Genomic DNA, 13,606 nt, shown 5'->3' with positions numbered 1-13,606 from the left:
CACCTGGCTCTGGTCCTTCTTGGTACTTTCCTAAATCTTCACCTTCATTTAACAGACTCTCCTGCCTCGCTGTGGCCAGCGCATCCAGCAGAGGAAGAGGTGGCTGACCGGAGGGCAAGGGAAGACAGCTTTGTGATACATCCTCATCAAGACTGAATCCTGACAGCCAGCAGCCCATGAACGTTTTATTTAGTGCTCTACAACATATGCTTTAGAGCACAGACCAATACTATCCATTCAATTTGTAAATGTTTTTCCTTTTCTAAAGGTCTTATGCATTTTTGTTCCATGATAGATGTTCACAAGTGTCACAAAAATCAGCAAAGAACAAGCCAGTGTAGGTGCAATGCACAAGCACAACCCAAAGTTGCTTTAACACTGGCACCAAGATGCTCCTCTTGCCTTGCCTGGCAGCTTGTTAGGTACCTAGGCCAAAAACAATTAAAGCTGCTCAAGGATAGCAGCATCTTATACCATTTTCCATGGGAAGGAATGACTTGTGAAATACGGGACAACTGAAATATGTATTTTGAGCTTCACTGCACTTCTCTATTGCTCTATTGCAAGTACTTCCATAACATTTCCATGGAATTCAATTGCATAGATTATACCAAGATTATACTTTTCATATCCTAGTCACTTTATAATTCAAAAAGTTCCTTGTGATTCTTATGTTTTGCAACATAAAATGAACCAGCATTTGAGAAAAAATGAAGTAGCTGTAATTAATACAGCTTCATGAATCAGTATACTGGACATATACAACATTCCTAGTGAGGTATTAAAGCAAGTCTTAGTTTAGGTACAACTGCCAGAAAAGCACATACCTACTGCACATACTGATAACAGTATAACTAACTCTCTATTAAAGATAATTAAAAGTAGTCCTGGTGATATTAATGTACAACACCACCATAAAACGTAAGATACATCTAACCTCAACACAAATCAACATTTACAGAAAATAGGAGAAAACAGCCTACACAAGATTCTCTCTACATTTGAAAGTTGGCTGTTAGCTCTTCTAATTTTTAATAATGATTTAGGAGAAGAATGAAGACACACAATACACACATGCACAAAAAAAAATAGAATACTTTCTTTCTCAATAAAAGCCAAAAAACAAAGTCTTTCTTTCTTTATAACTGTTATGCCAGTAAATTAAATTTACTACTTTTTCTATAAGAAATTAACAAAGTTTTTAAGAACATCTCAAAGACCACAGCCGACCACTGACATAATTTACACATAGAGGAAACTCAAGCCTTCCAACTTAACATTAACTGCAGTCCATTCAGTGTAATGATATACTAGATATTTTATCTATTTCCCAAATGTTGCAGTGCCGCCCACCAATCTAAGAACATATAATATATAAATATGCTTATATATAATATATAAATATTATTTCCAGACTTCCTACATGCCTACCTTGTATCTTTCACAGTTATTTAAAAGGGAAATGGCACTTTTACAAATCTTTTAGCACACATTGAGGTGACTATTAACTAAATAACAGCAGAAATAATTCTTAGGGTTTAACTCTTAAAACTTGCAATAGCCAATATTTTAATATTTCAGACCACCACATTCTGGACCATGTTGCTGCACCAGAGTACAGTCACACACTGAACTTCCAGTTATCTACAGCAAAAAGGTGATCTTTACAAAAAGACAAAATAAAACAAAAACACCATGGTAGAAGAAATTTACTGAACAGAAGTAGCCTAGTGTTATTAAATCAGCAATGTCGCACTTGCTAGACTAAGAGGGACATTAGTAACAACTTAAAAAAAAAATCAGATTCATTATGTAAGCAGTTGCCAACTGTATTTATATACATCTGTTTAGTTCCGCTTTTACCACTGGTTCTGCATTCATTTACACATGCTGAAAGTCTGTCCAAGAGTTTTTATAAATTTCAACATTGTATAAAACTGACAGACCAGAAAAGACAAGTGCATAATGTTGGCAAAACTTGGAACACAGGGCTTCACTATTGAGGACCAGTGAACAAACTCTGGTTTTCACACCACTCAGTTTGTTCTATTTTTTCTTTGCATTTTAATTAGACTGATTGTAGCACTTAAAAAAAAAATAAAGAAAAAAAAAAGAAAAAAAGAAAAAGGACATTCCCAAAGTTCTCCAAGGCTAGTGTCGCAATCCCCCATGCAAATCTCAGCACAGATCCCTGGCAGGTTGGCCCACAGAGCAGGTGTGATATTGAACTTGTACTGCCTGAAGATTTTGATTAACGCATCTATCAGGACACTTGATCTGTGCTGAAAACTCCAGCATGGACAAGGTGTTAGTCACAGTCTCATGAAAGGCAATGGAAGCTGCAGCACTGTACCGTAGTTTTGCTCAGACAACTTGGAAGAGCTGGGAGAGAACTGAGTGTAAGGAGACCTGGAATCCTTAGTGCCAAGGACAACTTTCTAAATTTTGGAACCAGTGGATATCTGGAAACCTTGGACATTTCACAGAGACAGCCTTGCACTGTTACAAATAGAGCTATAATAAAGCCTGTCACATCAAACCTTTCAACTCTTTTGGCCACCTGTTCACGACAGCTTATTCTATTGGCATAAAATGCCCAACTTGACACATATCCACATTTATACACAGAATCCCTCACCTCCAAAGATCAGAAGAAAGAAGGTACCATCCAAGTATTTACTTTGTTTCATTTAAGACAGTTTAAGATGTTACAGTTACATACATCCATACCTTCCTCTCATTATAAAAAGAGTCAAAAGACTTTAACATCTGTGGTTAGGACCTCTGCAAATTTGTTTTGGTAGAAAACCAAGTAAAGAACAAAGTAGACTGCTGGTGGATTGGCCTTAGAATCAGACTTGGCCTGCGTTGGCTCAGAAGAAGAACCGAAGTGCAAGGAAGGCAAGCGCTAGCCTGGGCTGTGGGGCCCCATCGCGCTGGGAACTGGATTGCCCCAGAGCCAGGCACATGATGAAAGGCAGGGGAGTTTCCCAGAGAGGAGCTCAGGACAAATGTGACCAACAACAAACCTATTGGGGGGACGGGGGAGGCTCAGGGTGCAGCTCAGCGAGGAGGTGAGGCTGGCACTGCGGCCAAAAGAAGCAGCCTTGCCCTCGCAGCCCTTCCTTTCCTCTTGCAGGGCTTGCAGGAATGGGCAGCCTCTCTGACTCACAGGAAGGAAGGAAAGAAAAAAAAAAGAAAAAAGAGTCAAAAGAAAAATGGAAGCTCAGCCTGCACCTCCTAGCATCAATGCTGACTAATCAAAGCAGCAGCAGGGCTCACTACTTATTAGAGCTCTCTTGATAATGACTGCAGAAAATACTGTATTTTCATTTTACAAATAACAATTTTCCAAAATCCTTGCGCACACACACCCTCCAAAAGCCTTGTGCACTCACACCTGTTTTATTGATCATTTCCTGTTCTTCCTGAAGTCTGGAAATTATATGCAAATACTACAAAGAGAACACCAATTTTAACACACACTTTCGAGACAAAATTTCCCTTACATTTTGCCTTCAAATTCAAAATGTAATTGTTGATTTCAACAGAGAAATAAACTTAAAATTATTTTTTGCAAAGTTCAGTGATAATTCATGCAGCTATTTTTAATTCTTCAAGACAGTGTTAAGCAGTTAAGAGGTTAGAAATTCAAGCAACTCAATATTGCTTATCTTAAAATTAAAACATTGGAGAATTCAGTGAATGACAATTAATGATTTTGATATAAAGAAACTTAGGTTTTAAGTTAAATTATAAGTGTTTAGCAACAATATACTGAGAAAATGCAGGATGATGTTCTTTGGTGCATCCTAAAAGTTGAAAGAATCAATATTCCAAAGAGCTACTGGAATGAATGTCTGTATAATGAGCCATTTTCATAGCCACTACAGATCATCAGCAGCAGCTCTGAAATGAAAATAAAATAAAACAAAGTTAAACACCACCTAGGAAGGCTTCTAGAATCACTACACAACATGAGGAATGAAAGGGCCAAGATCATCATCTACCCCTGGCTGTACGGAGGGGTGCTTAACTCAGACAGACAAAAGGTGACACCAAAATCACAGCAATCATTCGGAGGTCAGAGTCCTCAGCAGCTATGAACAGGTCAAGAAATTATAGATAAAAGCAAACACTTCACAAATATGCTCTGCCTTTAAAACATCCCAGTTAAGGAGAATCTGCCCAAAGATACCCTGTGAGTATAACATCTAAAATTTTAAGATAAACTAATCACTTGCCTCTAGTTATTACATAATTACAGTCCTGAGCAACAGCTTTCAGGCTTGCTCTATATTGTGGGCAAATCTCAATTTCAAGAAATTACTCCTTCAGCAAAAATACTCACAGCCCTGCCGCCTCTTTCTTTTTCTTTCTTTTTTTTTTTTTTTTTTTTCTTTTTTTTTAAGCATCTGTCTTTATAGCATATCAGTCTGTTGAATGTTTAACATCTATAACAAACTGACTTCCAGGATCATACAATACAACAGTCACAATAAACTGAAGGACTGTGTTACACATTTTAAGAATAAATCAAGCATTTAAGTAATGTGAAAATGTGAAATATACATGGATTAGAATATAGATAGATAAATATAGATAGATGGGAGACTTTTCAAAGGCGGGTGGGGAGGGGAGATAGAGAGTTAATCTAGCAGGAGAGATAAAGTCACAAAATATGTAGCTATCTAGATAAAACTCTGCAAAATCAAGACCATGGAAATAAATGGAATTATTCCTGATCTGAAGAATGTTTTAATAGCCGAAATACACATTTTCTGCAAACTAAACTTCTGCTTAGGAAAAAAAAAAAAAAAAGAGAGAGAGAGACTATAATTGCCAGTACACCTTTAAAGAAACCAATCTAAACAATTGGCTAAGATTACCAACAAAAATCTTTGACAGGACATTGAAATAGAGCTTCTTCATGTTAGTCCCTTATTTTCTGTACTATCCTTGAAAAAAAAAAAAAAACTTTATAAGAGTATTGGACTTTTCTAATGGCACTAGACTAGTGGCATTTCTAATATTACTCCAAGTCTAGGTGGAAAAACAACAGTAGCTCTGAGCTTTTAGTAATCTTGGAAGGATTTCACCCAAGAAGCATCATCCCAAAGAACCATCTTACAAAAAGGACACAGATGGAATGAAGATATTTCATTCAACCATCTTACATACTGGAATATAAAATCATATTTCAATAATACCAAAGCAATGACAAGAAAGTTGTTAGGGAGACGTGAATGCTGAGAGCACAACATGATCAGGCCTTCAGAGCAGGAAATTCCCAACATCTGATCACAACACAGAAAAGAATGGGTGCATGAAAAGCCAAGATGCCTTAAATAACAACTGACCCACTCTGCTGCTCTTAGTGACTTCCCAGGGACCACCCTGCCCCAACAGATCCAAGAACAGTATGTTTATTGGCAAAGCCTGGTTCAAGAGTTACCCTGATTTTGTCACTATAGCAATAAAAATATCAGCCTACCACTGAAACAATGAATGACTTCCTTAACCATTTCCATCTTGCATTAACCTCTTAGGGGCTGTGGAATATTGTAACACCCAAAGGAAGCAACTCCTAAGACATCTCAGACAACTGAAAAAACAACACACCCTTTTCTCAGGGCCACGATGCACCCTGAATTTCACTAGCATTTTTAGCCAACATAAATGCTATGTAGTAAATCACAGCTTGGTATTCTTCACCATAAATGTTGCTCTAACTTAAAAATGCTCTTTATCTCTGCAGTACCCATAGGATACTATTGTTTTCCTCCTTTAAAAGGTTATCTCCAATTCTAGAATACATAGGCAAATACATATATGTCAGAGCTGTTGTACTAAGGTACTAAAGTACTAGTTATCACTTATTTTCTCAAGTTAAATACTGCTGGAAAGCTTTTTATTAAAAGAGCTTTTATTAAAATGGGCTAAGCCTTTCTTGTAAATAGTGTATTTACAAGATACAGTTCTGGGTATTTAAGTTGCTCTTGGAATTCTGGAAAAAGTCCAGAATTAGCTTCTGCTTCTGGGGTTAGTAGCCGAGCAGTTGTATTAGATACCTTGCTTAAGTCTTTTTCCCAAATTATCCAGAACTATTTTTAAATAAGTGCAAGTCCTACTGTAATGATGATCATGTAAGCAAGTACATTAGATAGAATAATATTAATGCAATTAAAGCACCATCTGATTCTGCTGAATGTCAGTCTAACACCAACACAGGGATACACCAACTACTCATCTCAGGTTTCTCATAAGGCAGACTCAAAGGTCTCCTGATTCCCTGGCTCAATGAGCACTCATTCACATCAGTCATCTTGCCACAGCCAGCAGCACCACCGGGTAGGTAAATACTGCAGGGCACAAGCAAGAGCCTCAACATCCAGCCCCACATTTTCAGAACTCTGCTTGAATCCCTTGGCAGGAGAGACCACTACGTACTTCAAAGGACCTCCTCGTCCTGGCGGCTGCTTTTATGCTGGGCACAAGTCCGCAGAGCTGTTTGCCCAGCTCTCCTAGTGTGCAGGTTTATGTGGAGTGGGCGCTGCCCGCCCCGGCTCGCGAGAGGCACCTTCCCCATCGTGCGATGCAGCTGCACCACGTACTGACTCCATCCCTCCTCACCCGCAGCACGGCTGCAACTGGCCAGGTCAACACAACTGCCATGCTTTATGTTACTTTTACTGAAACGTAACCTTTAAGGTAGGTAGTGTAAAGTTTTGAATTAATTTGGCTACCTTAGAACAATAAAAATGCATATGTAGCAGTGCAAATGTATCAGCTTCAAGATACCAATCCCTAAAACAAGCGGCAGGCCGTGACCATCTCCCCCTGCCTCCACAGCGCACAGCCACCAGTCACCTGAGTGACTGAACATGGTCTCCTCTCTTCAACAACAGCCAGGAGAAATAATCTCAGTTACACAACTGCAGAAAGTCATTTGTATAGGGGGAAGAGAGAAAAACACCACTCTTCATCCATTATAGCATGGAAGCACAGTCTCCTTTGCAACACACCAAACACTTCTTTAGCACTAAAGAGCCCTCCAAAGCTTGAGTGGGCAATATTGCACCTCATGGTGTCCAAGAGTGCTATCGGGCTATTAGTGCTATCGAAGTGGAAAATCACAACCTATGGGCTGGTGAGAGATAGGTGATTATATTTAAGCACATTGCTTCAGAGTTTCAAGGATAACTGGATATTCTTCCACTAAAATGCAGCCACCAGCAGATTGATGGTAACACTTCAAGCTTCGGGGCAGAAGTGCCCTGTAGTTACTAACCACCACCAGCAAAGCTCCCTCTAACAGTCACCTAAACCCATATCCAAACTTCAAGTTCACTGCTCAAGCACACTTATATTTGTTTCACACAAGTACCCTGGATATCTTGAAGGGCTGAATTTTAACATCATTATGCTGTAGGATCCAGATGACAGAATATATGAGCTGCAGTTAACCTAAGGAGTTATGTCTCCCCTTTCTTGAAGCAAGGTACCATATGGCAGAGGAGATTCAGATATTGTCAGGGAAAGCAATAGAAGCTAAGAAATAAATCCCCTTCTCGTTCAGCTGAAGAAGCAGGAAACCTCCATTTAGACTAACGTGTCAAAGTATCATTGCCAACAAGAGGCACTGTCAAGAAATAGAATCAAGGGGAAAAAAAAGTCATGTAATTTAGTCACTGTAAATAAACATTTCATTCCACAAACAGGTAAAAGTCAGGCAAGACTTCAGATTTGATGTTCATCTGGCACTGCTGTTTCTGCTGTTCTTCAAACAAGGAAAATTCGGCCCGGATTGGGCTCCACAGAGCCAAGCATTATTTGTTTTCCCTCAACTTCACCCAAGTTCTACAGTCCTATCAACTAAGTAAAACCAAAATATCCACTCTATTTAGCACATCATTTTTCAAAAGCAGAATACTTTAAACAAATAAGACACAGACCAATGATTTCCTAAACTATTATGGCTTAGTGAACAATGCTGCTTTTATGAGTGCAGATTAACAATGAAATATTTTTGTTCATATTATAGATTTGAATGTATTTGCAATTATTACTTTTTACTTTGCAGCAGACCAGAGAGCCAAAGTACCATCATATTTCAGTGTCAATTCAGGGAAATAAATTTTTCAAGAGTCATAACTATATTTCTGTCCTGAAGAGCTTATCATATTTCAAAACATTTGCTAAGTAATTTTAAGCACTACATCTTAGTGCATGGGTGAGTCTATAAAATCGGTATAATTTGGCTGTACTGTTAAATCAGTTTACAAAAACTGTAATGAAGGTTAATAAATTTAAAGTGCCTTAAATAAACTAACTCAAAATGACTCAATCCTCATATATCTTGAATCTGCTTAAGGCAATCCCTTACCAATATTCAATTAGTCTAACTGAAGTTTAAAACTATTTTGTGTGTCAATACAGTCAGCTACACTGGTTTACCTACAATCTTTCAAGAAAAAAGAATAAGAAGGAAAAAAAAAAGAGCTAAATCACAGTTAGCAGCCCTCTTACCCTATGATATTTTTGTTATGTGTGTGCTTTGTGTGGGTTTTTTTTTTTTTTTTTTTTTTTTTTTTTTTAAGTTGCTGGGTTATGAGGTTTGTGCTTATTTCACACACGGCTCTCCCCAGCGTGTTCCTCCTCTCTGTTTGTAACTCATCCCTTCCCTTTCCTGTTGCATCAGGAAGCTGCAAATGCCGTGGCTTCTGCAGGGCTGTTATAATTACCGCAGCACGCTGCCATTCCGAAACGTATGCAAAGGAAGCGGCAATTACTTCAGTGAGGCTTTTGAAAGCACTGAAATGTGGTTCTGTTGGCTTTCTAGAAATCTTCGACCAACATCCTTCATCCAAGATCAAAATACCCCGTCACCTTTTCACTAGGCCTGCAACTTTATAAACCATAAAGTTTTCCCCCTAAATAAGCTGTTTTATAAATATTTCTCATGTGGAAATAGAGAAAAGCATTCGTAAGAAGCCAGAAGCAGAGCTGAGGGAAAAAGACAGTAAAAAGTTTCTATTCTCCACAGACTTCTTTTGTTACAGCCTCTCTCATAAAACAAGTAAAAATCAAGTTTAATGAAGACTTTGGAGATGCAAAATAGGCAGATGGAAACAGCCATCATTTCTTGTTAGCTACCAAGAGAAAACACAAATCAAGCTACCACTTTTTTTTTTTTTTTTTTTTTTTAAATTTACTCGTTTGCAGTAATATGCCGATATTTTAGCAGCCATGTCAAGCTCTTGGGAAAAGGTTTTTCTCCTCTCTTCCTTCCCTTCTCCTTCCCCCACTAAAGCCTCCTAGTTTAAAGGATCTAACCCTTCTGAAATGTGTTAGTTCAAGCATTTTCAGTCGAAAGTTTCAGAAAAAGAAAAAAAAAAAAGAACTCAAAACAAAACAGCAGATGTTCAAGACACAGGCTCCTATTTTCTCTTCCATATGAAGCTTCATGACAAAGATACTTTAAACAATAAAACTTCCAACTGACTAGAGGAATACTGTTTACCCTGCTAGAAATACCGAACAAAAACTTTAAATTGTTAAACACAGCAAGACAATCATATCACTGTTGATAATCTATAACATCATGTCTGACAAGATAAGGTGCTTCCTTTTATTTCTTTCATTCAAGTCTGTGCTTTAAGGATAGAAACCCACTGACAGAGCAGTTTTGCTCCCTCAAGAATAAATGAGCACTTCACAAACTGCCTTGTAAGTGCACTTAAAACAAAATAGCTGCAGCTTAACAGAAGGGCCAGGTGCTGTTAATTAACATTGTATGTAATTTAAAAGTCAACAGAGCTGGTCAGTGCACAGCAGTGATACAAAATGTTTCAACTGTTGCAATTCTGAAAGAAACACAAACTAAAGCAATTCGAAATACTTAGATGCCCAACACAAACCCTGCTTTCCCCAGCTCCCCTTGCTAGCCCTCCGGCCTCTCCCTAGCACGCTGTAAACGGGCACACGGGGCAATGCGGGGCACCCACGCCGCAGACAGGCAGTGGAGCTGCACGTTTTGAACCAGCTCATGCCAGGATCTTACAAGCGTCATGAGGTAACTTCTCACACACACACATAGGGTGGCCTGTAAGACTGTGAAATAACCCCTAGGATCACATGCTCTAAACCTACGGAAAATCTCCCATGGGAAATCTCATCTATATTTTTAGCACAAGACTGGCAGAAGTCCTGCCCATCTAACCAGCCTTAGAAACCCACTTTCATCTCCAGCCTTTAGCAAGGGCCAGCGTGAGGCCCAGCGGCTGATGTTAACAGAGCGGCAGGAAAAGATTAACCGGCAGCTTTGTACGGCAGCCCTTAAACAGGCCAAGCGCCGAATCAGTGCTAAATTCCTCACGTGCAGCTACGCCCAGTTAATCTGCTTGAAAGCAGCAAACTATGTAAATCTACTTACACTGGCGAGATAAACATTACACTCATCAAAATGTAACGAGAGCTGCGGTCGCGGGGCCAGGCTGGGAAGAGGCGCAGAGGGCACGAGGGCAGCGGGGAGGTGGGCGCTGTGCCGGCCCCCCTCCATGCCCAGGGTGCTGCAGGGCCTCCAAGGAAGCTGGGCCAGGCGCAACCGCACTGCACGGAGTGATTTAAAATCCCTAATCAAATATCTCCCCTGGCTCTGTAGATTCAAGGAGCAGATGGCTGGAGAAAGCCTAATTTCCCATTTAGGATAATTTTACAGTGCGTAGAAATATTTACTCCAGAGGAGCTCCTCCTCATTTACATGAGGATAATGGAAGTGGGAGGAGGGACAGAGACTCATCAGGTTCCCAGCACACACAAACTGAGAGCTTAAAGAGCTTGCATTGAAGCAGGATATCGTATGTCATTTCTGTTCCTTTAGCACTCCGGATGCACACGTGTATTCTTTGCATAACTCGAGTAACGTTGTTAGCAGAAATATTAGATTACGCCTACCTTTTTCAGCTATGACACACAGCCATGGCTATTTCGATAGATTACTAGTGCAGACACTGCACCGTCTTCACTCCTTAACTGGCCTTGAATTTGCATTTCAAGAAAAGCAGCAGATAAGTTGCTACCCGTTTCAGCAAAACTTGGCTTCAACATAGAGCTGGTAGGAATCTTATGCACTGGCCTGCTTGTGGTGCAGGAAACCCTGTTGAAAATATGTTCAGAGACCATATCATAGCACTCTTTCTTACAAGTGCTCTAAAACACAGCAAAAGATTAAGCACCACCCAATCAAATCTGACCTGAAACCGAGGGCGACGACTGGCTCCTACATGCCTGAGCTACACACCGAAATAGATAGAACAGATAATGAGCACAACACAAGAAGTGCAGATTCTTTTATAAAAGAAAATATAGTACTTTGAGTAAAACTGTGACCCTACTGCAGCTAACTGGAGTTTGGCCAATGTTTTAAGTGAAGCCAGAATTTCGGGTTATATTACAATGCCTTTAAAATAAGTCATGAACATATATTTTTGCCTTTAACCAACAGGCATACATCTTTTCACCATACTACCTAGCTCTAAGCTACTGGGACTTTTTATAGATGTGAAAAATAAACCAGGAAAGTGTAAAAAAATTGAGTACTCTTACACCATTCTGATATCATACATGGCACAGCACAAACACAGAGATATACAAACTCTTCAGGACATTTTAGTTTCATTTTTAAGTTATTTTACTCTCGGGTTCATAAAGTAGGTGCTGTTAAAATAGGAAGTCTAATGTCTCCTTTCACCGACATAGAATAAAATGTAACTACAGTTAAATTGTGTGAACGTGGGTAACATGGAACATGCAGAGACTTAATCCTGGCTATTTTTAATTACCAACAGAAGTTGAAAAATTAGGCTCATGACACTCTTCAGTGTTTTTTTGACACCAGTTAACCCCTGCAGGTGAGGTCTGAGTGCAAGGGAGATCAGAAAGTCAATCTTTAAATGACCTTAGCCTACATGAATGAAGTTAATAGTTTTCCATGGACTTACACAGAGAATGGCCCAGGCCGAGGCTCCTTATGTAGGAAGTGTTTGAATGCAGAATGGCTACACACTAACAAAAGAAACCTTTGGTACCCAGGGTCTTAAGACCACATAATACCCCCACATTCATTTCTTTCTCTGCCTATTGAAGGGAAGAAAAAAAAAGAAAGAAAGAAAAGAAAGACAGAAGAAAGAAAAGGGGTCTGTTTGTTTTTCCGATTCAGCCAGCCCTTTTAGCTCTTTGAATCTAAGGAGTGCACTGTGAAAAGGAGAGCATCTTATCAGCGTGCTCCAGACCAGCAGGCTACCCCGCATCCGCACACAGCCGCCTCGCCCTGGGCTGCCGCCCGCCCGCCCTGCCGGTACCGCCGGCAAAGGGCATCTGGGGAACTGGCTTCGCCTACAAAGTATGCGGGAGCCCCAGACAAGATCAGCAGCGTGGGTGTAGCCGGGGCATTTATTAAAAACAAACCCAGACCGGTGCACACAATAAGCATGTTTTATTATGTATGGACTTGAACACTTCAAGTAGCAGATAGAAAGATAACTCGGCACACTGCTATGCAGCATCTGCAGAGTGGTGCTGAGATACTGCACAAGTGATTTCTATCAAAAAGATGCTTCTATAAAATGGGGGAGGAGGGGAAAGGAAGTAGCATTTCTTGAAGCTGGAGTGAAAACTTCAAGAAAATATAACCCCCCCTCAGTATGGCACAGGTTAGTAACACAAATAGTGATTGCTCAGAGGTGTACACCAGCAGCTCAAAACTGAAACTCATTTAACCAGTATTGTTCTGAAACTCATCACCAAGGTCCCTATGTGTGTTATGAGTGAGATCCGATCTGTAGTTTCCGCCCCTAATGTCTTCTGACCCCGAGGAGAGAGAAAGAAAAATAAATAAATAAATAAAAAATAAAAAGGGCATTTTCTCCGATGCTGCTAATGGAGCACATTAAATTATTTGTTTCAGCTGCTAAAAGCGTTTTTCTTCACCTGGGAGAAGGGGAAAAAAAAAACAACTGCGAAAGTATTTTGGTGCTTTGTCAACTCAGGATCTTGTCAGTGACCTCTACTCCATTTGCCCTTTCCTATACAAACACAGCGAATATCATCTGTCGCACTTTAAAGCGTGGGATTTCTTTAGATCAAATATTCATTGAAAAATGGCCCATTTTACAGTAAACATTTCAACATTAACAGTAATGTTTTCAGGGAAAGAAGTAAAAGTGCAGCCGAGGAGGAAGCGACCCAAGAAGGCTTCAGCCCAAGTGCTTCCACTATTTTATTTTCAGCGATTAAACAAAGAAGAAGAAAAAAGCCTCTTTCAGCACAGCTCCATAGATTCGAGTGCTTCGAGCTTATCAGGGCAATCTGCCTGCCCATAAAATGTCACAGGATTTCCCTTGTGCACTTCAAGGGGGAGAGAAGGGGAAAGTCTGCAGCGCAGCCAGGGCAGAGGGATTTAGGAGGGTAACTTGAAAAATAAAAAATAAAAAAAAAAAAAGAAGAAGAAAGGCACCTTGCTCTCTCTCTTTTTTTTTTTTTTTTTTTTTTTTTTTTGGTGTGTGTGTGTGTCATTTCACGCGAAAATCCTTCAGCCCGAAGTTTC

The 13,606-nt window shown here is 39.7% G+C and overlaps 1 protein-coding gene across 4 annotated transcripts in view; it reads right to left on the bottom strand.

Annotated features, from left to right (window-relative positions):
* The window catches only part of RBMS1 (RNA binding motif single stranded interacting protein 1), a 138,346-nt gene that overhangs the window by 74,280 nt on the left and 50,460 nt on the right, over nt 1–13,606 (bottom strand). The window lies entirely within an intron of this gene.

This window comes from Tinamus guttatus, unplaced genomic scaffold (assembly GCF_059628265.1).
Source record: "Tinamus guttatus ecotype Peru unplaced genomic scaffold, ASM5962826v1 Tinamus_guttatus_pri_ptg000060l, whole genome shotgun sequence".
Classification (NCBI taxonomy): Eukaryota; Metazoa; Chordata; class Aves; order Tinamiformes; family Tinamidae; genus Tinamus; species Tinamus guttatus.
The sequence above is the reverse complement of the archived record's forward strand: the minus strand, read 5'-3'. Positions and strand labels throughout refer to the sequence as shown.